Here is a 26300-nt window from a genome sequence, read left to right as displayed (position 1 = left end):
AGGTGGTGTTGTTCCCATTACGCCTGCTGCTCTTGTCCTTCTAGGTGGCAGAGGTCGTGGGTTTGGGAGGTGCTGTCGAAGAAGCCTTGGCGAGTTGCTGCAGTGCATCCTGTGGATGGTACACACTGCAGCCACGGTGCGCCGGTGGTGAAGGGAGTGAATGTTTCGGGTGGTGGATGGGGTGCCAATCAAGCAGGCTGCTTTATCCTGAAATAGTGCCGTGGGAACTTTTACGTCCATCTGAGAAGGCAGACGGAGCCTCGGTTTAACATCTCATCCAAAAGGACGGCATCTCTGACAGTGCAGCACTCCCTCAGTAGTGCATTGGGAGTGTCGGCCTGGATTATGTGCTCAAGTCTCTGGAGTGGGTCTTGAACCCACGACCTTCTGACTCAGAGGTGAGAGAGTGCTACCCACTGCGTGAAGGCTGACAGAGTGGGCTTCATAGACCCAGCACTCATCTCTGAGCTTCTTTAAGTCTTTATGTGCTTGCTGCAACAACAGCAATTAATTATGAGGACTTGATGGACTTGGGATTGTCGCTCATCAGCTGGTTTTGAGACCAGACTGGCTTGACACAAAATTTCCAAACCAGAAAATCTTACGTCTCCAGTCCTGGCTCTCTGAAACTCTCTCCCTGTTCTTCTCTGCCTTCAAAAGCCTCCTTTGGAACCTCTCTCTTCAACTGAGATGGATAGATTTTTGTTAGGTAAGGGTATCGAGGGATATGGAGCAAAGGCGGGTAAATGGAGTTGAGGTACAGATCAGCCGTGATCTAATTGAATGGCGGAACAGGCTCGAGGGGCTGAATGGCCTCCTCCTGTTCCTATGTCTCCTCCCCTTAGCTTTCTCCCAACCCTTACTTGTTTCCCTGTTGCCCCCTCTTCTCCTTTACTCTGAGAAGCTCCTCACAATGCCCTGCTACTTTCGAGACGCTGTTGCATGGCGAGCCATTGGTTGCGTTCCATTGCGAGCCATTCCCTCCGCGAATTTCCTCCGGCTTCAAGCCGCAGTGGGGGGAGGTTGGGGGTGGGGGAGTTAGCGGCATCGGCAATGGGGCCCGGGACCTGTTGAGGTCAGCTCACCGCGATGATCAGACGCCCAGAGGAGAGAGGCCTGCTCCTAAATGGGCCGACTCTGCCCCTCCCAGAGGTTCTTTGGCTGGGTTGAGGCTGACGACACTTGGCCTCAGCTTCTGACCAGCGTCACAAGTTCCTCCAGCGCCCTCCGTGCCCCCCTCCCCCCGCCCACCAAGCGGGTGCTCCCTCCCCAGCTATGTCAATACTGCCGCTGACGGACATCTTTAATGTCACTAATGTCCCTTTAGGGGAGGAAACCCTGCCGTCCTTACCCGATCTGGGCCTATACGTGACGCCAGTCCCACAGCGATGTGGTTGACTCTTAACTACTCTCTGAAGTGACCTAGCAAGACACTCAGCTGTAGTAGGGTTGGGCAATAAATGCCAGTGAACGCTGAGAATGAGTAAAAAAAATGGAGTGGGTGAAATCTGTTCCCACCCGGCTGGAATTTTTACCTAGCAGACGTTTCAGGCATATGGCGAGCCCACATGAGTCGGTGGAAAGCCTCATACATGTAAGGCAAAGCGGGGTCCAATGACATCAATAAGAACCCAGGAGTCAGGTGCCTGCAGTGGCAGACCCGGCAGCTGTAACCCGGTCAGCCGACTGGAGAGACCTTGCCAGGCAAGTTTCAAACTTTCCTCTGTGAGGCAGGAGGAGCAGCAGGGCGCCTGGCACTTGTCTGGCGCGAATGTTACTTGCCACTTATCAGCCCAATCCTGGGTGTTGTCCAGGTCTTGCTGCGTGCGGGCTCGGACTGCTTCATTATCTGAGGGGTTGCGAATGGAACTGAACACTGTGCAATCATCAGCAGATCACCCCACATCTGACCTGGAGGGAAGGTCATTAATGAAGCAGCTGAAGATAGTTGGGCCAAAGCAATCTTTACACCTTCTTTACAAGTAATCTTTACCTGTGATCTTTGCATGTAACTCTTTCTTTACATGTAACAACTTCAGTGCATGGAATCTTTACATGTAACACCTTCCTTATATGCAACATTTACATGTAACACCTTCTTTACATGTAATCTTGGCATGTAACTCTTTCATTACATGTAATATTTAAATGTAACACTTCCTTTGCATATAATGTTTTCATGTAACACCTTCTTTACATGTAATCTTTACATGTAACACCTTCTTTACATGTAATCTTTACATGTAACACCTTCTTTACATGTAATCTTTACATGTAACACCTTCTTTACATGTAATCTTTGCATGCAGCTCTTTCTTGACATGTAACACATCCTTTACATGTAACATCTTTACATGTAACACCATATTTACGTGTGATCTTTACCTGTAATACCTTATTTCCATGTAACAGATTCTTTACATGTAATCTTACCTGTAACACAGTTATATGTAATATTTACATGTAACATATTCTTTACATGTAATCTTTGCAAGTAGATTCTTCTTTACACATAACACCCTCTTTACATGTAATCTTTACATATAACACCCTCTTTACATGTAATCTTTACATGTCACTCCTTCTGTACATGTAACTCCTTTACATGTAGCACCTTCTTTACCTGTTGCATCTTCTTTACCTGTAGTCTTTACATGTAGCACTTTTTTTACGTGTAATCTCTTACCACCTCCTCCCCCCCGGAGTGCTGGAGCAGGCTTTCTACCCCTGGATTATCTCTTGCACTGCGTGGGCCTGCAATGCTAAACCCCAGATGTGTATCTCGGCGCAGCTGCTCTTGGTGTTCAAACACCTGGCCTGAAGAACTTCCTCCCTCGATCAGGACCAGCTGTTGCTATTCACCTAGGCCGTGACAGGCAACAGCCAAAAAATCTATCCCACTTCCCTCGCTATTCCTGGCCTGCGCAATCAATCAGCACGTTGACGTACACGGGAACTCACATGGAATCGCGTGGCTGCCGTCGCAGAGGAGGAAAAGCCTCTCAAGATTAAACACGAGTCAGTCTCGCGCGATGGACTAGCCCGATGCCGTCGGTTGCCCTGCCCTACATCTTTAAGCTGAGGCGATTTTTGCAAAGTTACCGTGTTTGTTTTATGCTCCGGCTGGTGGGTCAGCAGACACGCACAGGCAAGCCATTGTTTCTGTTTGTTTCGACTCTAGGTAACCTTACACGGTGAGGAGGGACCACATCCCGAGGCCAACCTGAACCTGTCGCACGACGGAAAAGAAACCTTTCATCCTAAACTAGCTTGGCAGCAGAACTATATTTAAGTGTACAAAACGGGTGTTAACCCTTTCAAGGTTTTAAAATCACTGAACTAACGGTTTGCGAGAAACTATCCTGTAATCATAGAAGCTTACAGCAGGGACGGAGGCCATTCGGCCCATCGTGCCTGTGCCAGCTCTTTGAAAGAGCTAACCAATGAGTTCCACTGCCTTTCCCCATAGCCCTGCAAATTTTTCCTGAAGTGTACAGAGGCACGGTAAAGTAACGGTTACGGTATTGGACCGGGCACTCGAAGGTTATGGGTCAGAAATTGCACTGAGCTGCGACTGAATGTCGCCCGCCGCTCGTTAGTAACTAACTCACTCGCAAACCTCTCGCGTGCTTCCGGCCGCCAACTTGCTTAAATTGAGAGCTGCAGGGAGAGGAGCGGTCGCTCCCCGGGGCTTCTCCGAGCGGTGAGAGCGGGGAAAGGATCTCGCTCCGTCCCCTCCACCTATCAGCTTGAAGCAAACCACGCTGTGAGAACCAGGAAGTGAAACTCATTCCCAAACCGCGCGGACTAAGAACCAGGAAGTGTCAGGTAAGATCAGTAAATGTACTATAAAATCAGATAGAAAAAGTGAAATAGAGCGAGAGTAAGATTGAAAGACTGAGATAAAAGAGACAGAAAGAAAAAGTGAGAAAATTAATCATTTAAAAATTTTTGAATTAAAATTTTTTTTAAAAAATTCGGGCGTATCAAGACGTCACATTTTTAAAAGTTAATTTTCAGTGCTGGAAAGGTTGTTGGGCTGTTATTAATACTTGCCATGCCGTTAAAACTTAGTTGAGACCTGATATAACTCAGCGTACCATTTTTTCTGGCGAGATTGGTTGGTTTCCAGCTGGACAGGAGAGCATGTTCCCACTGGTCCATTGATTCCAGCCGGTGAGATCTCTTTAACGCGAAGCTGTCAGATCAGCAGGGAACCAGGATGAGCAAGTTCCAGTTTTCCGCGTTTGACTGCGCGTGTGTGCTCACCGGAACCTGCTCTTCCATTTGCCCCGCAATAACGGCGAGCCCTGTTAGTATCGCCGTTATTTCTTGAGAAATTTCCAAGCCGAATGAGTTTAAAACCCACCAGGGTAAAGTATAAAAGTGAATTCAATAAATTTCTCATTTTGGAGGGTCAGCACCAGAACAACGACCATGAGAAACTTCCGGATTGTTGTAATATCCCAACTGGTTCACTAATGTCCTTCAGGAAAGGGAACTGGCCTCCTCTACCTGATCTGCGCTACTCGTGACTCCAGTTTCACACCGTGTGCCCCCTCAATGCCCTCTCAAGTGACCCAGACAGCAACGCAATTGTAGAACAATCAGTACTCATGAAGGCTCTCCAGATAACATAGAAACAGGAGTAGGCCACTCAGCCCATTGAGCCTGCTCCGCCATTCAATTAAATCATGACTGATCTTTACCCGCCTTTGCTCCATATCCCTTGATAACCTTACCCAACAAAACTCGATCGATTCCAGTCATGAAAGTTTCAATTGACCCCCAGCGTTCGCAGCCATTTTGGGGGAGAGGGTTCCAGATTTCCACTACTCTATGGGCGAAAAAGTGCTTCCCGATCGCTCTCCTGAACGGCCTAGTTCTAATTTTAAGACTGTGCCACAGGAGACGGGCAATAAATGCGGCGTTTCCAGCCTCACCCACACCCGAGGAACTAATTAGAGAAAAAGGAGCAGCACTGACAATTTTGAGCAACTTGCGTTCAAATTTGGAGACAGCGTAGCACCGACAGTCCCATGCAGGACTTTCGTTCTTTTCTTATTGCAGGACTTAGTGAACCATTAGTGAACTGTGGATAGGAGAGAGTTGAATAAGAAGCCTGAGATGAATTTGATAGAGAAGCACTGAGGTATCAGAGGGAAAGATTTCCTGGACACAGGGGCTGCCCGGATGGAAGCCAATAGCCTTCATCAGTCCTGGACATTCCTGTGTTCATGAGCGATGGCGTAGGGTCGTCACAATACCTCCAACAAGGCTTGACGGAAATTGGGCTTGAGCTTCCAACAGCTGGCATGGGTTTATAGAGAGGAGCTGTTCGAGATCTAATATTGACCCTATTTCCATCTGCTGTTGATAATGGCCTGTTTGAGTAGCTGCCCAAGGTCATCAGTTGAACGTATGCTGTTGGTTACCCTCCCACGATGCTCTCTCAGTCGAAAACGGGTGACCTCCGCGCACGGGCCAACACAAATATCATTGGAGAAGTAGATTTATGTTGTGGTGTGGTCTATATTTACTCAGGAAGGTCTCGGAGATGGTGAGGGGGCGGGAGAGCTTGGCAACGGCGGCCTTGGTCTGAATGGAACGCCTGATTCAAAGGAATTTGTGGAAACCCCTGAGGGTTCCCAGCTGAAATTTCTTCCTGAGTGGCTGACAGGGCCTGAAGTTGTTTACTGGGAAAAGAGGTCAGTAAACGTGTTGAAGTTCCTGAAGCCCCTCCTTTCCACTGAGAGTGGGAGTTCCGATTTCCGCCAGATGGGAGAGATCACGAAACAGCCCCATCGGCGTTTGCAAGAGATGGCAGGCTTCCCTGCAAGGAGTAGGCCAACCCAGCCCCCCCCGAGCTTGCTCCGGACCATGTGAAATATAAGGGTGGGTTTGGGGCTGTGGCAAGGGGCAGATTGACAAGGGTCAGCGACGGTATTTAAACCACCTATTTTAAAGGATTAGAGCCATCTCCTGGTGGAAACATGGAGAAACTGATCCCAGTTTATGATCTGGAATGCACTGCCTGAAAGGGCGGTGGAAGCAGATGAAATAGGAACTCTCAAAAGGGAATTGGATAAATGCTTGAAAAGGAGAAATTTGCAGCGCTATGGGGAAAGAGCTGGGGAGTGGGACGAATTGGACAGCTCTTTCAAAGAGCCGGCACAGGCACGATGGGCCAAATGGCCTCCTGCGCTGTTTGATTCTATGATTCCATGATTCGATGTGGGTCTGCCTTCATTTATGTCCACAAGGCAGCGCACAGGGCATCCTCAGTTCAGCTGCTCCAGATTTTTTAAAAACTGAACTTGAATTCTCTTTAAAAATAATCCGCAGCATTCCAGGTGAATATGGAAGAGATCTGTTCGAAAAAAATCTGATCCCATCCTCCCTCACAGTCTTCAGGAAAGACTGAACAGGCTGGGACTCTTTTCTTCAGAAGATGAAAGGCTGAATGGTGACCATAGGAACATAGGAACAGGAGGAGGCCATTCAGCCCCTCATGCCTGCTCCGCCATTTGATAAGATCATGGCTGATCTGTGATCTAACTCCATATACCTGCCTTTGGCCCATATCCCTTAATACCTTTGGTTGCCAAAAAGCTATCTATCTCAGATTTAAATTTAGCAATTGAGCTAGTATCAATTGCCATTTGCGGAAGAGAGTTCCAAACTTCTACTGCCCTTTGTGTGTAGAAATGTTTTCTAATCTCGCTCCTGAAAGGTCTGGCTCTAATTTTTAGACTGTGCCCCCTACTCCTAGAATCCCCAACCAGCGGAAATAGTTTCTCTCTATCCACCCTATCTGTTCCCCTTAATATCTTATAAACTTCGATCAGATCACCCCTTAACCTTCGAAACTCCAGAGAATACAACCCCAATTTGTGTAATCTCTCCTCGTAACTTAACCCTTGAAGTCCGGGTATCATTCTAGTAAACCTATGCTGCACTCCCTCCAAGGCCAATATGTCCTTCCGAAGGTGCGGTGCCCAGAACTGCTCACAGTACTCCAGGTGCGGTCTAACCAGGGTTTTGTATAGCTGCAGCATAACTTCTGCCCCCTTGTACTCTAATCCTTTAGATATAAAGGCCAGCATTCCATTAGCCTTATTGATTATTTTCTGCACCTGTTCATGACACTTCAATGGTCTATGTACCTGAACCCCGAAGTCCCTTTGAACATCCACTGTTTTTAACTTTTTACCATTCAGAAAGTACCCTGTTCTATCCTTTTTTGATCCAAAGTGGATGACCTCACATTTGTCTACATTGAATTCCATTTGCCACTGTTTTGCCCATTCACCTAATCTATCAATATCGCTTTGTAATTTTATGTTTTCATCTACACTGCTTACAATGCCACCAATCATTGTGTCATCGGCAAACTTAGATATGAGACTTTCTATGCCTTCATCTAAGTCATTAATAAATATTGTGAATAATTGAAGCCCCAAGACAGATCCCTGCGGGACTCCACTAGTCACATCCTGCCATTATCCCATTATCCCTACTCTCTGTCGCCTTTCGCTCAGCCAATTTCCTAACCAAGTCCGTACTTTTCCCTCGATTCCATGGGCTTCTATCTTAGCTGACAGTCTCTTATGTGAGACCTTATCAAATGCCTTCTGGATGTCCATATAAATAACATCCATTGACATGCCCCGTCCACTTCTTTAGTCACCTCTTCAAAAAATTCAATCAGGTTTGTCAGGCACGACCTACCTTTCACAAATCCATGCTGGCTCTCTCTGATTAACTGAAAATTCTCAAGGTGTTCAGTCACCCTATCCTTAATTTTCGACACCAGCATTTTCCCCACAACAGATGTCAGGCTAACTGGTCTATAATTCCCCGGTTTCCCTCTCTCCCCTTTCTTAAAAAGCAGAGTGACATGTGCAATTTTCCCATCTAGAGGGACAGTTCCTGAATCTAGAGAACTTTGAAAGATTATAGTTAGGGCATCTGCAATGTGCTCACCTACTTCCTTTAAAACTCTGGGATGGAAACCATCTGGTCCTGGGGATTTGTCACTCTTTAGTGCTATTATTTTCTTCATTATTGTTGCTTTAATTATGTAAATCTAGGCCTTTAAATAATGAAAGGGTTCGGTAGAGTTGATGTGGAGAAGATGTTTCCACTTATGGGAGAGTCCAAAACTAGGGGCCATAAATATAAGATAGTCACTAATAAATCCAATAGGGAATTCAGGAGAAACTTCCTCACTCAGAGAGTGGTGAGAATGTGGAACTCACTACCACAAGGAGTAGTTGAGGTGAATAGCATAGATACATTTAAGCGGAAGCTAGACAAACACATGAGGGAGAAAGGAATAGAAGGATATACTGATACGGTGAGATGAAGAGAGTGGGAGGAGGCTCGTGTGGAGCATAAATACCGGCATCGACCAGTTGGCATGTTTCTGTGCTGTAAATTCTATCTTTAGAAAACACTGTTTACATAAGAAATAGGAGCAGGAGTAGGCCATATGGCCCCTCGAGCCTGCTCCACCATTCAATCAGATCATGGCTGATCTTCAACCTCAACTCCACTTTCCTGCCCAATCCCCATATCCCTTGATTCCCCTAGAGTCCAAAAATCTATCGATCTCAGTCTTGTATATACTCAACAACTGAGCATCCACAGCCCTCTGGGGTAGAGAAGTCCAAAGATTCACAACCTTCTGAATGAAGAAATTCCTCCTCATCTCAGTTTTAAATGGCCGACCCCTTATCCTGTGACTATGTCCCCTCCAGTTCTAGACTCTCCAGCCAGGGGAAACAACCTCTCAGCATCTACCCTCTCAAGCCTCCTCAGAATCTTAGATGTTTCAATGAGATCACCTCTCATTCTTCTAAACTCCAGAGAGTATAGACCCATTCTACTCAAACTCTCCTCATAGGACAACCCTCTCATCCCAGGAATTAATCCAGTGAACCTCCATTGCACCGCCTCTAAGGCAAGTATATCCTTCCTTCGATAAGGAGACCAAAACTGTACACAGTACTCCAGGTAAGGTCTCACCAAAGCCCTGTACAATTGCAGTAAGATTTCTTTACTCTTGTACTCCAACCCCCTTGCAATAAAGGCCAACGTACCATTTGCTTTCCTAATTGCCTGCATGCTAACTTTTTGAGTTTCATGTACCAGGACATCCAAGTCATACGAACATACGAACGAACATACAAACATACGAATTAAGAGCAGGAGTAGGCCATTCGGCCCCTCGACCCTGCTCTGCCATTTGATAAGATCATGGCTGATCTGATTGTGACCTCAACCCTACTTTCCCGTCTACCTACGATAACCTTTGACTCCCTTGTTAATCAGGAATCTATCGAACTCAGCCTTAAAAATATTCAATGACCCTGCCTCCACCGCTCTCTGGGGAAGGGAGTTCCACAGACTCACGACCCTCTGAGAGAAAAAAATTCTCCTCATCTCCGTCTTAAATGGGAGACCCCTTATTTTTCAACTGTGGCCTCTAGTTCTAGTCTCTCCCACAAGGGGAAACATCCCTTCAGAATCTACCCCTTCAAGTCCCCTCAGGATCTTATATGTTTCAATAAGATCACCTCTCATTCTTCTAAACTCCCGTGTATACAGGCCCAACTTGTTTTTTTTTTATTCGTTCACGGGATGTGGGCGCCGCTGGCGAGGCCGGCATTTATTGCCCATCCCTAATTGCCCTCGAGAAGGTGGTGGTGAGCCGCCTTCTTGAACCGCTGCAGTCCGTGTGGTGACGGTTCTCCCACCGTGCTGTTAGGAAGGGAGTTCCAGGATTTTGACCCAGCGACAATGAAGGAACGGCGATATATTTCCAAGTCGGGATGGTGTGTGACTTGGAGGGGAACGTGCAGGTGGTGTTGTTCCCATGTACCTGCTGCTCTTGTCCTTCTAGGTGGTAGAGGTCGCGGGTTTGGGAGGTGCTGTCGAAGAAGCCTTGGCGAGTTGCTGCAGTGCATCCTGTGGATGGTACACACTGCAGCCACAGTGCGCCGGTGGTGAAGGGAGTGAATGTTTAGGGTGGTGGATGGGGTGCCAATCAAGTGGGCTGCTTTATCTTGGATGGTGTCGAGCTTCTTGAGTGTTGTTGGAGCTGCACTCATCCAGGCAAGTGGAGAGTATTGTATTCCATCACACTCCTGACTTGTGCCTTGTAGATGGTGGAAAGGCTTTGGGGAGTCAGGAGGTGAGTCACTCACCGCAGAATACCCAGCCTCTGGCCTGCTTTCGTAGCCACAGTATTTATATGGCTGGTCCAGTTAAGTTTCTGGTCAATGGTGACCCCCAGGATGTTGATGGTGGGGGATTCGGCGATGGTAATGCCGTTGAATGTCAAGGGGAGGTGGTTAGACTCTCTCTTGTTGGAGATGGTCATCGCCTGGCACTTATCTGGCGCGAATGTTACTTGCCACTTGTCAGCCCAAGCCTGGATGTTGTCCAGGTCTTGCTGCATGCGGGCTCGGACTGCTTCATTATCTGAGGGGCTGCGAATAGAACTGAACACTGTGCAGTCATCAGCGAACATCCCCATTTCTGACTTTTTGATGGAGGGCAGGTCATTGATGAAGCAGCTGAAGATGGTTGGGCCTAGGACACTGCCCTGAGGAACTCCTGCAGCAATGCCCTGGGGCTGAGATGATTGGCCTCCAACAACCACTACCATCTTCCTTTGTGCTAGGTATGACTCCAGCCACTGGAGAGTTTTCCCCCTGATTCCCATTGACTTCAATTTTACGAGGGCTCCTTGGTGCCACACTCGGTCAAATGCTGCCTTGATGTCAAGGGCAGTCACTCTCACCTCACCTCTGGAATTCAGCTCTTTTGTCCATGTTTGGACCAAGGCTGTAATGAGGTCTGGAGCCGAGTGGTCCTGGCGGAACCCAAACTGAGCATCGGTGAGCAGGTTATTGGTGAGTAAGTGCCGCTTGATAGCACTGTCGACGACACCTTCCATCACTTTGCTGATGATTGAGAGTAGACTGATGGGGCGGTAATTGGCCGGATTGGATTTGTCCTGTTTTTTGTGGACAGGACATACCTGGGCAATTTTCCACATTGTCGGGTAGATGCCAGTGTTGTAGCTGTACTGGAACAGCTTGGCTGGAGGCGCAGCTAGTTCTGGAGCACAAGTCTTCAGCACTACAGCTGGGATGTTGTCGGGGCCCATAGCCTTTGCTGTATCCAGTGCACTCAGCCGTTTCTTGATATCACGTGGAGTGAATCGAATTGGCCGAAGACTGGCTTCCGTGATGGTGGGGATATCGGGAGGAGGCTGAGATGGATCATCCACTCGGCACTTCTGGCTGAAGATGGTTGCAAACTGCTTCAGCCTTGTCTTTTGCACTCACGTGCTGGACTCCGCCATCATTGAGAATGGGGATGTTTGCAGAGCCTCCTCCTCCCAGTTAGTTGTTTAATTGTCCACCACCATTCACGACTGGATGTGGCAGGACTGCAGAGCTTTGATCTGATCCGTTGGTTGTGGAATCGCTTAGCTCTGTCTATAGCATGTTGCTTCCGCTGTTTAGCATGCATGTAGTCCTGAGTTGTAGCTTCACCAGGTTGGCACCTCATTTTTAGGTACGCCTGGTGCTGCTCCTGGCAGGAAAAATCAGAGAGCAAGTTATTTTCTTAATGGCGAGAGACTGGAAAGTACTGCAGTACAAAGGGATCTGGGGGTCCTAGTGCAAGAAAATCAAAAAGTTGGTATGCAGGTGCAGCAGGTGATCAAGAAAGCCAACGGAATGTTGGCTTTTATTGCTAGGGGGATAGAATATAAAAACAAGGAGGTATTGCTGCAGTTATATAAGGTATTGGTGAGACCGCACCTGGAATACTGCATACAGTTTTGGTCTCCATACTTAAGAAAAGACATACTTGCTCTCGAGGCAGTACAAAGAAGGTTCACTCGGTTAATCCCGGGGATGAGGGGGCGGACATATGAGGAGAGGTTGAGTAGATTGGGACTCTACTCATTGGAGTTCAGAAGAATGAGAGGCGATCTTATTGAAACATATAAGATTGTGAAGGGTCTTGATCGGGTGGATGCAGTAAGGATGTTCCCAAAGATGGGTGAAACTAGAACTAGGGGGCATAATCTTAGAATAAGGGGCTGCTCTTTCAAAACTGAGATGAGGAGAAACTTCTTCACTCAGAGGGTGGTCGGTCTGTGGAATTTGCTGCCCCAGGAAGCTGTGGAAGCTACATCATTAGATAAATTTAAAACAGTAAATAGACAGTTTCCTAGAAGTAAAGGGAATTAGGGGTTATGGGGAGCGGGCAGGAAATTGGACATGAAGCTGAGTTCGGATCGGTCAATGCCCTGTGGGTGGCGGAGAGGGCCCAGGGGCTATGTGGCCGGGTCCTGCTCCGACTTCTTGTGTTCTTTAGATTTGTGGTTGGGATCAGATCAGCCATGATCTTATTGAATGGCGGAGCAGGCTCGAGGGGCCGATTGGCCTACTCCTGCTCCAATTTCTTATGTTCTTATGCTCTTCTACACTCCTCATTGAACCAGTGTTGATCCCCTGGCTTGTTGGTAATGGTAGAGTGAGGAATATGCCGGGCCATGAGGTTACAGATTGTGCTGGAATACAATTCTGCTGCTGCTGATGGCCCACAGCGCCTCATGGATGCCCAGTTTTGAGCTGCTAGATCCTTTCTGAATCTATCCCATTTAGCACGGTGGTAGTGCCACACAACACGTTGGATGGTGTCCTCAGTGTGAAGACGGGACTTCATCTCCACGAGGACTGTGCGGTGGTCACTCTTACCAATACTGTCATGGACAGATGTATTTGCGACAGGTAGATTGGTGAGGACGAGGTCAAGTAAGTTTTTCCCTCGTGTTGGTTCGCTCACCATCTGCCGCAGGCCCCCTCTTGCAGCTATGTCCTTCAGGACTCGGCCAGTAGTGGTGCTGCCGAGCCACTCTTGGTGATAGACATTGAAGTCCCCCACCCAGAGTACATTCTGTGCCCTTGATACCCTCAGTGCTTCCTCCAAGTGGTGCTCAACATGGAGGAGGACTGATTCATCAGCAGGAGGTTTCCGTGCCCATGTTTGACCTGATGCCATGAGATTTCATGGGGTCCAGAGTCAATGTTGAGGACTCCCAGGGCCACTCCCTCCTGACTGTATATCACTGTACCGCCACCTCTGGTGGGTCTGTCCTTCCGGTGGGACAGGACATACCCAGGGATGGTGATGGAAGAGTCTGGGACGTTGGCTGAAAGATATGATTCTGTGAGTATGGCTATGTCAGGCTGTTGCTTGACTAGTTTGTGGGACAGCTCTCCCAATTTTGGCACAAGTCCCCAGATGTTAGTCAGGAGGACCTTGCAGGGTCTATTGGGCTTGGTGTTTTGCCGTTGTCGTGTCTGGTGCCTCGTGGTCCGTCCGGTTTTATTCTTATTATGACTTTTCGTAGCGAGATTTTACAACTGAGTGGCTTGCTAGGCCATTTCAGAGGGCAATTAAGAATCAACCACATTGCTGTGGGTCTGGAGTCACATATCGGCCAGACCGGGTAAGGATGGCAGGTTTCCATCCCTAAAGGACATCAGTGAACCAGATGGGTTTTTACGACAATCCGATAGTTTCATGGCCATTATTACTGATACTAGTATTTTAATTCCAGATTTTTTTTATTTAATTGAATTTAATTAATTAATTGAATTTAAATTCGCCAGCTGCCGTGGCGGGATTTGAACTCATGACTCTGGATTTTAGTCCAGGCCTCTGGATTACTAGCCCAGTAACATAACCACTATGCTACCGTACCCATTGTCCAACCTTTCCTCATAAGATAACCCCCTCATCCCAGGAATCAGTCGAGTGAACCTTCTCCGAAACCGCCTCCAAAGCAATTATATTATTTCTTAAATAAGGAGACCAAAACTGCACACAGTATTCTAGATGTGGTCTCACCAATGCCCTTTATAACTCTATGACTCTATGACTCTATATTCCATTCCCCTTGCAATAAATGACAACATTCCATTTGCCTTCCTAATCACTTGCTGTACCTGCATACTAACTTTTTGTGATTCATGTACTAGGACACCCAAATCCCTCCATACCTCAGAGTTCTATACTCTCTCTCCATTTAAATAATATACTGCTTTTCTATTCCTCCTGCCAAAGTGGACAAGTTCACATTTTCCCACATTATACTCCATCTGCCAAATTTTTGCCCACTCACTTAACCTATCTATATCCCTTTGCAGACTCCTTATGTCCTCTTCACAACTTACTTTCCTACCTACCTTTGTGTCATCAGCAAATTTAGCAACCATACATTCAGTCCCTTCATCCAAGTCATTGATATAGATTGTAAATCGTTGAGGCCCCAGCACTGATCCCTGTGGCACTCCACTCGTTACATCTTGCCGAACTGAAAATGACCCATTTATGCCTACTCTCTGTTTCCTGTTAGTTAACCAATCCTTTATCCATGCTAATATGTTACCCCCTACATGAGTTCTTATTTTGTGTAGTAGCCTTTGACGTGGCACCTTGTCAAAAGCCTTCTGGAAATCCAAGTACACAACATCCACAGGATCCCCTTTATCCGCGTTGCTTGTTACTTCCTCAAAGAACTCTAATAAATTAGTCAAACACGATTTCCCTTTCACAAAGCCGTGTTGACTCTGCCTGATTGCATTGAGATTTTCTAAGTGCCCTGTTATAATCTCCTTAATAATAGATTCTAGCATTTTCCCTATGACAGATGTTAAGCTAACTGGCCTGTAGTTTCCTGCTTTCTGTCTCCCTCCTTTCTTGAATAGAGGAGTTACATACACTATTTTCCAATCTGATGGGACCCTTCCAGAATCTAGGGAATTTTGGAAAATTAATACCAATGCATCTACTATCCCTGCAGCCACTTCTTTTAAGACCCTCGGATGAAGTCCGTCAGGACCTGGGGACTTGTCAGCTTTTAGTTCTAATAATCTTTTCAGAACCCTTTCCCTGGTGATTGTAAATGTTTTAAGCTCCTCCCTCCCTTTCACCTCTTGAATCACAATTATTTCTGGCATGTTATTTGTATCCTCTACAGTGAAGACGGACGCAAAATATCTGTTCAGTTCATCCGCCATTTCCTTATTCCCCATTATTAATTCCCCAGACTCACTCTCTGGAGGACCAACGCTTACTTTACTTACTCTTTTCCTTTTTAAATACCTGTAGAAACTCTTACTATCTGTTTTTATATTTCTAGCTAGCTTTCTCTCGTACTCTAATTTCTCCCTCCTTATTATTCTTTTAGTCATTCTTTGCTGTTTTTTATATTTTGTCCAATCTTCTGACCTGCCACTGATCTTTGTAGAATTGTATGCTTTTTCTTTCAATTTGATACTATCTTTAACTTCCTTAGTTAGCTATGGATGGTACGTCCTTCCCCTCGAGTCTTTCTCTCTCACTGGAATGTATCTTTGCTGAGTGCTGTGAAATATCTCATTAATTGTCTTCCACTGCATCTCTACTGACCTATCCCTTAACCTAACTTCCCAGTTCACTTTAGCAGCTCTGTCTTCATGCCCTCATAATTGCCCTTATTTAAGTTTAAAACACAAGTCTTAGACTTACTCTTCTCTCCCTCAAACTGAATGCGAAATTCAATCATATTGTGATCACTGCTACCTCGAGGCTCCTTTACAGTGAGGTCATTAATTAATCCTGTCTCATTACACATTACCAGGTCTAGAATAGCCTGCTCTCTGGTTGGCTCTAGAACGTGCTGCTCTAAGAAACTGTCCTGAAAGCACTCTATGAACTCATCTTCCAGGCTACCTTTGCCAATCAGATTCTTCCAATCTATATATAGATTAAAATCACCCATGATGATCGCTGTTCCTTTCTCACAAGCCCCAATTATTTCTTCCTGTATACCCTGTGCTATAGTGTGGTCACTGTTAGGGGGCCTATAAACTACTCCCACAAGTGACTTCTTGCCTTTACTATTTCTTATCTCTACCCAAACTGATTCTACATCTTGGTCTTTAGATCTAAGGTCATTTCTCTCTATTATACTCATGTCAGCCTTGATTAACAGAGCTACCTCTCCACCTTTTCCTCGCTTCCTGTCTTTCTGAAATTGTCTCTCTGGACACTAACGTTTAATAGTTTCTCACCATTTAAAAAATATTCTGTTTTTCTATTCTTCCTACCAAAGTGAATAATCTCACATTTCATCACATTACGCTCCATCTGCCACCTTCTTGCCCACTCACTTAATCTGTCTATATCCCTTTGCAGACTCTTTGTATCCTCCGCACAGCTTACTTTCCCACCTAGCTTTATATCGTCAGCAAACTTGGATACATTACACTCGGTCCCTTCATTCAAGTCATTAATATAGATTGTAAATAGCTGAGGCCCAAGCACTGATCCTTGCGGCATCCCACTAGTTACAGCCTGCCAACCTGAAAATGACCCGTTTATTCCTACTCTCTGTTTTCTGTCCTTTAACCAATCCTCTATCCATGCTAATATATTACTCCCAATCCCATGAGCCCTTACCTTGCGTAACAACCTTTTATGTGGCACCTTATCGAAAATCCAAATATACTACACCCACTGGTTCTCCTTTATCTACCCTGCTTGTTACATCCTCAGAAAACTCTAATAAATTTGTCAAACACGATTTCCCTTTCATAAAACCATGTTGACTCTGCCTAATCATATCATGATTTTCTAAGTGCCCCGTTACCAATTAGGCCTCAGCTGGAGTATTGTGTTCAATTCTGGGCACCACACTTTAGGAAGGATGTCAAGGCCTTAGAGAGGATGCAGAAGAGATTTACTAGAATGGTACCAGGGATGAGGGACTTCAGTTATGTGGAGAGACTGGAGAAGCTGGGATTGTTCTCCTTAGAGCAGAGAAGGTTAAGGGGAGGTTTGATAGAGGTGTTCAAAATCATGACTGGTTTTGATAGAGTAAATAAGGAGAAACTGTTTCCAGTGGCAGAAGGGTCGGTAACCAGAGGACACAGATTTAAGGTGATCGGCAAAAGAACGAGATGCAACATGAGGAAAAAACATCGTTACGCAGTGAGTTGTGATGATCTGGAATTCACTGCCTGAAAGGGCGGTGGAAGCAGATTCAATAATAACTTTCAAAAGGGAATTATATAAATACTCAAAGGGCAAAAAAACTGCAGGGCTATGGGGAAAGAGCAGGGGAGTGGGACTAATTGGATAGCTCTACCAAAGAGCCGGCACAGGCACGATGGGCCGAATGTCCTCCTTCAGTGCTGTATCATTCTCTGATTCTATGATTCTAATTCAATGTAATCCTCTCCTGTAGGTGCAGACTCCTGCTACAATTCAATCCCATGTTGTAGCTTCTCTGCAGTTGTGATGGAGCCTCAGCCATTGGCAAGTCCATTTCTAGCATGGAAAATAGTATTTGAGAATCCCCTGAGTAATTCTCTTCCACACAGTCTGGTCTCTCCCTTTCTCTCTTGCTTTTTCTTTAAGCATATGTGATCTCACAGCTTAAACATCCACTCCCTCCACCACCGGCGCACCGTGGCCGCAGAGTGTCCCATCAACACATACGGGTCAGTATGTAGCACTATCACCTCGGAGTCAGAAGGTCATGGGTTCGATTACCATCACCAACACCCCCACCATCAACATCCTGGGGGTCACCATTGACCAGAAACTTAACTGGACCAGCCACATAAATACTGTGGCTACAAGAGCAGGTCAGAGGCTGGGTATTCTGCGGCGAGTGACTCACCTCCTGACTCCCCAAAGCCTTTCCACCATCTACAAGGCACAAGTCAGGAGTGTGATGGAATACTCTCCACTTGCCTGGATGAGTGCAGCTCCAACAACACTCAAGAAGTTCGATACCATCCAGGACAAAGCAGCCCGTTAGATTGGCACCCCATCCACCACCCTAAACATTCACTCCCTTCACCACCGGCGCACTGTGGCTGCAGTGTGTACCATCCACAGGATGCACTGCAGCAACTCGCCAAGGCTTCTTCGACAGCACCTCCCAAACCCCCGACCTCTACCACCTAGAAGGACAAGAGCAGCAGGAACATGGGAACAACACCACCTGCACGTTCCCCTCCAAGTCACACACCATCCCGACTTGGAAATATATCGCCGTTCCTTCATTGTCGCTGGGTCAAAATCCTGGAACTCCCTTCCTAACAGCACTGTGGGAGAACCTTCACCACACGGACTGCAGCGGTTCAAGAAGGCGGCTCACCACCACCTTCTCAAGGGCAATTAGGGATGGGCAATAAATGCCGGCCTCGCCAGCGACACCCACATCCCATGAATGAATTAAAAAAAACTGCAGAGACTTCAGCACATAATCTAGGCTGACACTCCCAGTGCAGTACTGAGGCAATGCTGCACTGTCGGAGGGGCCGTCCTTCGGTTGAAATATTAAACCGCAATCCCATCTGCTCTCTCAGGTAGATGTAAAAGATCCCATGGTGCTATTTCGAAGAACAGCTGGGGAGTTTTCCCCAGTGTCCTGGTCAATATTTATCCCTTAATCACCGTCACTAAAAACAGATGATTTGATCATTAGCACACTGCTGTTTGTGGGATCTTGCTGTGCACAGATTGGCTGTTGCCTTTCCCACATTACAACAGTGTAGTTATTTGGCTGTAAAGTTCTTTGTGACATCCTGAGGTCAGGAAAGGCGCTATATAAATGCAAGTTCTTTCTTTTCCATCCACCTGAACAGGGAGAGAAGACATTGATTTAACACATTACCCAGAGGACAGCACTCGCCCAGTACTGCACCGGGAGCGTCAGCCGAGCTTATGCGCTCAGGTCGCGGAGTGGGACTTTGAACCCATGACCTTCTGACCTCGAGGTCGAGAGTGCTGCCGAAATGAGCCAAGTGGATAGCAGAGACAAAGAGGCGACACAGAGACAGAATCTCAGAGAAAGCCTGGGATCTGAACTTATGACTCTCCCTGGTATCCAGAATCTACTGAACTACCCAGCAATTAAAAGTAAGGAACCTTCCTTCTTTTTTTTGAAGAATTCCAGTAAACGCTCGCAAATTTAAAGAGGGAGAGAATGCTACAGGGACTTGCCTTGCTCTGGAGGAGTTCCAGTTGTTGTTCTCATGCAAAGAGACCCATGCTTCAGTTCCTCCGAATCTTCAACGGCAGAAATGGAAAAAAAGAAAACATTCCCCATCAAGCTTTCCAGCCTCTGATTGCTCTGTCGGGCAAGGTTTCTGTTCCAAGTTCAGCCCAGGGTCACTGGCACGCCCAATACATAAAACCCCTTCTCATTTTTTTTTTGTGTGTGTGTGCGCGCAGTGTGTTGTACAGTTCCTGGGAAAATGCAATCATAATAATTCAGCGTTGAGTACATGTGCTGGGAAATAATTGGAAAAACATGTTCGGGGTCTCTACAGGCACCTGCCCACCAGTGTGAGGATTTCCTCGCAGGCTCGAGCTGCTGTAATACCCAAAGACTCTTTGGGACTCCGATTCATCGCCGACTGCGATGACGGAGTTTCTTCCCCATCAGATTTTAATTATCGGAAAGTGATTTTTTTTTTGTTGAGTGATCACTGAAAAGAAAAGACTTGCATTTATACAGCGCCTTTAGTGACCTCGGGACGACCCAAAGCGCATCACAGCCAATAAAGAACTTTTTGTAGCGCAGTCACTGTTGTAATGTAGGGAAACTTGGCAGCCATTTTGCGCACAGCAAGATCCCACAAACAGAGATGAGATAATGGCCAGATAATCTGTTATTTAGTGATGTTGGTTCAATCACAGAATCATAGAATGGTTACAGCACAGAAGGAGGCCATTCGGCCCATCGAGCCTGTGCTGGCTCTTTGTAAGATCAATCCCGTTAGTCCCATTTCCCGCTCTTTCTTTGTAGCCCTGCAAATGTTTTCCCTTCAAGTATTTATTCAATTCCTTTTTGAAAGCCATGATTGACTCTGCCTCCGCCACCCCCTCAGGCAGTGCATTCCAGATCATAACCACTCGCTGTGTAAGAAGGTTTTTCCTCATGTTCCCTTTGATTTTTTTGCCAAATCACCTTAAATCAATGTCCTCTGATTCTCGATCCTTCCGCTAATGGGAACAGTTTCTCTTTATTTACTTTGTCTAGCCCCTTCATGATTTTGAACACCTCTATCAAATCTCCTCTCAACCTTCTCTGCTCTATGGCGAACAACTCCAGCTTCTCCAGTCTCTCCACATAACTAAAGTCCCTCATCCCTGGTATCATTCCAGTACATCTCCTCTCCTCCCTCTCTAAGGCCTTCACATCTTTCCTAAAGTGTGGTGCCCGGAACTGGACACAATACTCCAGCTGTGACCGAACCAGTGTTTTATAAAGGTTCAACATAACTTCCTTGCTTTTGTACTCTATGCCTCTATTTATAAAGCCCAGGATCCCGTATGCTTTTTTAACCACTTTCTCAACCTGCCCTGCCACCTTCAATGATTTGTGCACATATACCCCCAGATCTCTCTGTTCCTGAACCCCTTTTAGAGTTGTATCCTTTAGTTGATATTCCTCTCTTCATTCTTCCTACCAAAATGTATCACCTTGCACTTCTCTGCGTTAAATTTCATCTGCCACGTGTCCGCCCATGCCACCAGCCTGTCCATATCCTCTTGAAGTCTATCACTATCCCCCTCACTGTTTACTACCCTTCCAAGTTTTGTGTCATCTGCAAATTTTGAGATTGTGCCCTGTACACCCAAGTCCAAGTCATTAATATATATCAAGAAAAACAGGGAGGTATTGCTGCAGTTATATAAGGTATTGGTGAGACCGCACCTGGAATACTGCATACAGTTTTGGTCTCCATACTTAAGAAAAGACATACTTGCTCTCGAGGCAGTACAAAGAAAGTTCACTCGGTTAATCCCGGGGATGAGGGGGCGGACATATGAGGAGAGGTTGAGTAGATTGGGACTCTACTCATTGGAGTTCAGAAGAATGAGAGGCGATCTTATTGAAACATATAAGATTGTGAAGGGGCTTGATCGGGTGGATGCAGTAAGGATGTTCCCAAAGATGGGTGAAACTAGAACTAGGGGGCATAATCTTAGAATAAGGGGCTGCTCTTTCAAAACTGAGATGAGGAGAAACTTCTTCACTCAGAGGGTGGTAGGTCTGTGGAATTTGCTGCCCCAGGAAGCTGTGGAAGCTACATCATTAGATAAATTTAAAACAGAAATAGACAGTTTTCTAGAAGTAAAGGGAATTAGGGGTTATGGGGAGCGGGCAGGAAATTGGACATGAAGCTGAGTTCGGATCGGTCAATGCCCTGTGGGTGGCGCAGAGGGCACAGGGGCTGTGTGGCCGGGTCCTGCTCCTACTTCTTGTGTTCTTTAGATTTGTGGTTGGGATCAGATCAGCCATGATCTTATTGAATGGCGGAGCAGGCTCGAGGGGCCGATTGGCCTACTCCTGCTCCAATTTCTTATGTTCTTATGTTCTTAAAAGCAGTGGTCCCAGCACCGACCCCTGGGGAACACCACTGTACACCTCCCTCCAGTCTGAAAAACAACCATTCACCACTACTCTCTGTTTCCTGTCCCTTAGCCAATTTTGTATCCCTGCTGCCACTGCCCCTTTTTTTCCATGGGCTTCAATTTTGCTGACAAACCTATTATGCGGCACTTTATCAAACGCCTTTTGAAAGTCCATATACACATCAACCGTACTACCCTCATCCACCCTCTCTGTTACCTCTTCAAAAAACTCAATCAAATTACTTAAACACGATTTGCCTTTAACAAATCCGTGCTGGCTTTCCTTTATTAATCCACACTTAACCAAGTGACTATTAATTTGTCCCACATTATCGTTTCTAAAAGCTTCCCCAACACCGAGAAACTGACTGAGGGATAAATATTAGCCAGAACACTGGGGAGAACTCCCCTGCTCTTCTTTGAAAATTCTGTGGGATCTTATATGTCTATCTCAAAGGGCAGACAGGGCCTTGGTTTAACATCTCATCCAATAGACGGTACCTCCGACAGTGCAGCACTCTCTCAGTACTGCACTGAAGTGTCAGCCCAGATTTTATACTCAAGTCTCTGGAGTGAGATTTAAACGCACAACCTTGTGACTCAGAGTGAGAGTGCTACCCACTGAGCCAAGGCTGACACTGAGTACGTAGCCTCCTCTTTCTCCCGCTATGATCCTCCTTCATCACTAACTCTCAGTCGTCCTCCAAGATCTCTGCGCTCCTCCAATTCTGGCCTCATGCGGATCCCGGATTTTCATCGCTCCACCGTTGGCGGCCGTGCCTTCAGCTGCCGATGCCCTAAGCTCTGGAATTCCCTCCCTAAACCTCTCGGCCTCTCCACCTCTCTCTCTCTCTCCTCCTTGAAGTCGCTCCTTCAAACCTATCTCTTTGACCAAGCTTTTGGTCATCTGTCCTAATATCTCCTTATGTGGCTCAGTGTCAAATTTTTGTTTGATAATCACTCCTGTGAAGCGCCTTGGGGATGTTTTACAAGGTTACAGGCGCTATATAAATGCAAGTTGTTGTTGCAACACCATAGGGCCCATTCTGCGATCCATGCTCCCACCTAGCAAGATCGCATTGGTGGCCTAAAATGTACACTAATAAATGTACTAATTCCCTTCCTACTGTTCAATTCTTTCTACATGGAATCTATCATAACACAATCCCTGGAACATCCTTACGTTCCAGTGCAGTGTTGTCCAATACCGCAGCCACATGTGGCCAACTTTGAATCCAGATGTGCCGAATTGCATTTCTGATTAGTAAATATAAAATGAATAATAGACTCCGTCCTTGGACTTGTGATCTCAATACTCATAATCACACAGCGTAACCATGTGAACATTTGTGGGTAAAATGGTAAAATGGAAAGGAGAGTGAGGGAGTGTTTTTTGATCGTTGTGAGTGTTTTACTCCCTCGGTGACTGAATGGTGGGAGATGTTTGTTCAGCTTCACCTGTGTTGTGTGTAAGGTGTTTTCTACTAAAATTAATGCACCATTAATGGTGTCAACGTAGGAACATCTGTGGTTCGTTAGAGATTTCAATTTGACAACACTGAGCCAGCTCCGTGATAGGATCGTTTACAAACAAGGCCACCCAACTCACTTTATCCCTCTCTCGCTCTCCAAAAAATGTTATAATCAGGAATAAGTTCCCAGTCCAAACCCAAGACATGTCTCCATTATAGCTACTACATCATATCCCTCCATAGTTAATGCTTCGAACTTTCTAATTTTGGTTTGAATGCTTTGTGAATTCAACCATGACTTCAATTTTTGGAACATTAACCTCTCTTCTTTTGCCTAATTTTCTCTTTAACCTTTTTGATATCCTTCGTCCCCTCTACAACGCTAGTTTTATCTCTCACTATCACAAAGACAGTTTCCTTCCCTTTCTCCTCTGTTAACATATTCCTGGATTGTTGAGTCTTTGCTTTCAAGGTAAGAAATGTCGGGTCTGGGAAATGGAGTAAACTACTTTATATAACCAGAGTTGGCTTCAAATAATTCCCGCTACATAAAACATGGTCTGGATACAGAGTAAATCTCCCTCTACAGTGTCCCATCAAACACTCCCAGGGCAGGTACAGCACGGATTACATACAGAGTAAATCTCCCTCTACACTGACCCATCAAACACTCCCAGGGCAGGTACAGCACGGATTAGATACAGAGTAAAGCTCCCTCTACACTGTCCCATCAAACACTCCCAGGGTCAGGTACAGCGCGGGTTAGATACAGAGTAAAGCTCCCTCTACACTGTCCCATCAAACACTCCTAGGGCAGGTACAGCACGGGTTAGATACAGAGTAAATCTCCCTCTACACTGACCCATCAAACACTCCCAGGGCAGGTACAGCACGGATTAGATACAGAGTAAAGCTCCCTCTACACTGTCCCATCAAACACTCCCAGGGCAGGTACAGCACGGGTTACATACAGAGTAAAGCTCCCTCTACACTGTCCCTTCAAACTCTCCCAGGGCAAGTACAGCGCGGGTTAGATACAGAGTAAAGCTCCCTCAACACTGTCCCATCAAACACTCCCAGGGCAGGTACAGCACGGGTTAGATACAGAGTAAAGCTCCCTCTCCACTGTCCCATCAAACACTCCCAGAGCAGGTACAGCACGGGTTAGATACAGAGTAAAGCTCCCTCTCCACTGTCCCATCAAACACTCCCAGGGTCAGGTACAGTACGGGTTAGATACAGAGTAAAGCTCTCACTCGACTGTCTCATCTTGTGGCCCTTCTAAGTGTACTTACTAATTTATTGCCAATCTTAACCAATCGGCAAAAATCCAGTGTTGTGGATTTGCACCTATTATGTTGTCACCACTCCTAACTCAATCTTGCGGCTGTGCCTCACAGCCAGCCCATGGGAAGAAACCCATCCGTCTGAGTTGGGGTTACAGACCCGGGAGACCCAGAGGTGAAGGAATGGACCCAGAGTGCCAAGGTACATGACGCTGACAAACACAAAACTAGGAGCTCCAATCTGACTGCACGATTCCAGAAGCCAGAAGCGATGAACGAGCTTCCAGTTACTTCACGCTATGAAACCAACTGGAGCCAAAACCAAAGGAGGGACAAAATGTGACTACTGAGGATAGTTACAGAGTCCGAAGAAGAAAACGGTAATTAATCGCCTCCTGCTTCCTGCGGAATGTTCTGGGCTCTGCGAGCTCTTTCTTTGCCACTTCTAAAGATTAGAACATAAGAACATAAGAAATAGGAGCAGGAGTAGGCCATCCGGCCCCTCGAGCCTGCTCCGCCATTCAACAAGGTCGGGGCTGATCTTCTACCTCAACACCATTTTCCTGCACCATCCCCATATCCCTCGATGCCTTTAATATCTAGAAATCTATCAATCTCTGTTTTGAATGTACTCAATGACTGAGCCTCCACAGGCCTCTGGGGTAGAGAATTCCATAGACTCACCACCCTCTGAGTGAAGAAATTTCTCCTCATCTCGGTTCTAAATTGCATACCCCGTATCCTGAGACTGTGACCCCTGGTTCTGGACTCCCCAGCCATCAGGAACATCCTCCCTGCATCTAGTCTGTCTAGTCCTGTTAGAACTTTATATGTTTTGATGAGATCACCTCTCATTCTTCTAAACTCTAGTGAATATAGGCCTAATCGATCCAATCTCTCCTCATACGTCAGTCCTGCCATCCCAGGAATCAGTCTGGTAAACCTTCGTTGCACTCCCTCCAAGGCAAGGACATCCTTCCTCAGATAAGGAGACCAAAACTGCACACAATACTCCAGATGTGGTCTCACCAAGGCCCTGTACAACTGCAGTAAGACATCCCTGCTCCTGTACTCAAATCCTCTTGCAATGAAGGCCAACATACCATTCGCCTTCCTAACTGCTTGCTGCACCTGAATGCTCGCTTTCAGCGACTGGTGTACAAGGACACCCAGGTCTCGTTGCACCTCCCCTTTTCCTGATCTATCATCATTCAGATAATAATCTGCCTTTCTGTTTTTACAACCAAAGTGAATAACCTCACATTTATCCACATTATACTGCATCTGCCATGTTCTTGCCCACTCACCCAACTTGTCTAAATCACATTGGAGCCTCTTTGCATCCTCCTCACAGCTCACATTCCACCCCGGCTTTGTGTCATCTGCAAACTTGGAAATGTTACATTCCGTTCCCTCAACCAATTCTCAATCCATGCCAGTATATTCCCCCCAATCCCATGTGCTTTAATTTTGCACACTAACCTCTTGTGTGGGACCTTATCAAAAGCCTTCTGAAAATCCAAATACACCACACCCACTGGTTCCCCCCTATCTATATAAAATAAAGAGAGGGAAAGAAAGATTGGATTAAGAGAGAGAAAAAAAGGACAGAAAGGAGAAGTAATAAAAACAAATGTTCACCAACATTTAAAACCTGAAGGAATGAAAGTCCACACTTGTAAATCGTTAATTTCCAGTGCCAGAGATGTTGACTGGCAGTAATTAACACTTATCACATCATTAAAAGGCTACTTAGACTGAAATGGACAGGCCCTACCACAGGACGCACTGCAGCAACTCGCCAAGGCTTCTTCGACAGCACCTCCCAAACCCGTGACCTCTACCACCTAGAAGGACAAGGGCAGCAGGCACATGGGAACAACACCACCTGCCCGTTCCCCTCCAAGTCACACACCATCCCGACTTGGAAATATATCGCCGTTCCTTCATCGTCGCTGGGTCAAAATCCTGGAACTCCCTTCCTAACAGCACTGTGGGAGAACCTTCACCACACGGACTGCAGCGGTTC

The 26300-nt window shown here is 46.3% G+C and overlaps 1 long non-coding RNA gene across 1 annotated transcript in view; it reads left to right on the top strand.

The window, feature by feature from the left end:
* LOC137322653 (uncharacterized) overlaps positions 1 to 19674 on the top strand; it is an 82045-nt gene extending 62371 nt beyond the window's left edge. Inside the window, exon 3 of the long non-coding RNA XR_010963207.1 lies at positions 18735 to 19674. This is a non-coding gene — a long non-coding RNA (uncharacterized lncRNA). The remainder of the gene's footprint in view (positions 1 to 18734) is intronic.
* Positions 19675 to 26300: the final 6626 nt, after the last annotated feature.

Source organism: Heptranchias perlo, chromosome 1 (assembly GCF_035084215.1).
Source record: "Heptranchias perlo isolate sHepPer1 chromosome 1, sHepPer1.hap1, whole genome shotgun sequence".
NCBI lineage: Eukaryota > Metazoa > Chordata > Chondrichthyes > Hexanchiformes > Hexanchidae > Heptranchias > Heptranchias perlo.
This window is presented reverse-complemented; position numbering and strand designations above follow the sequence as displayed.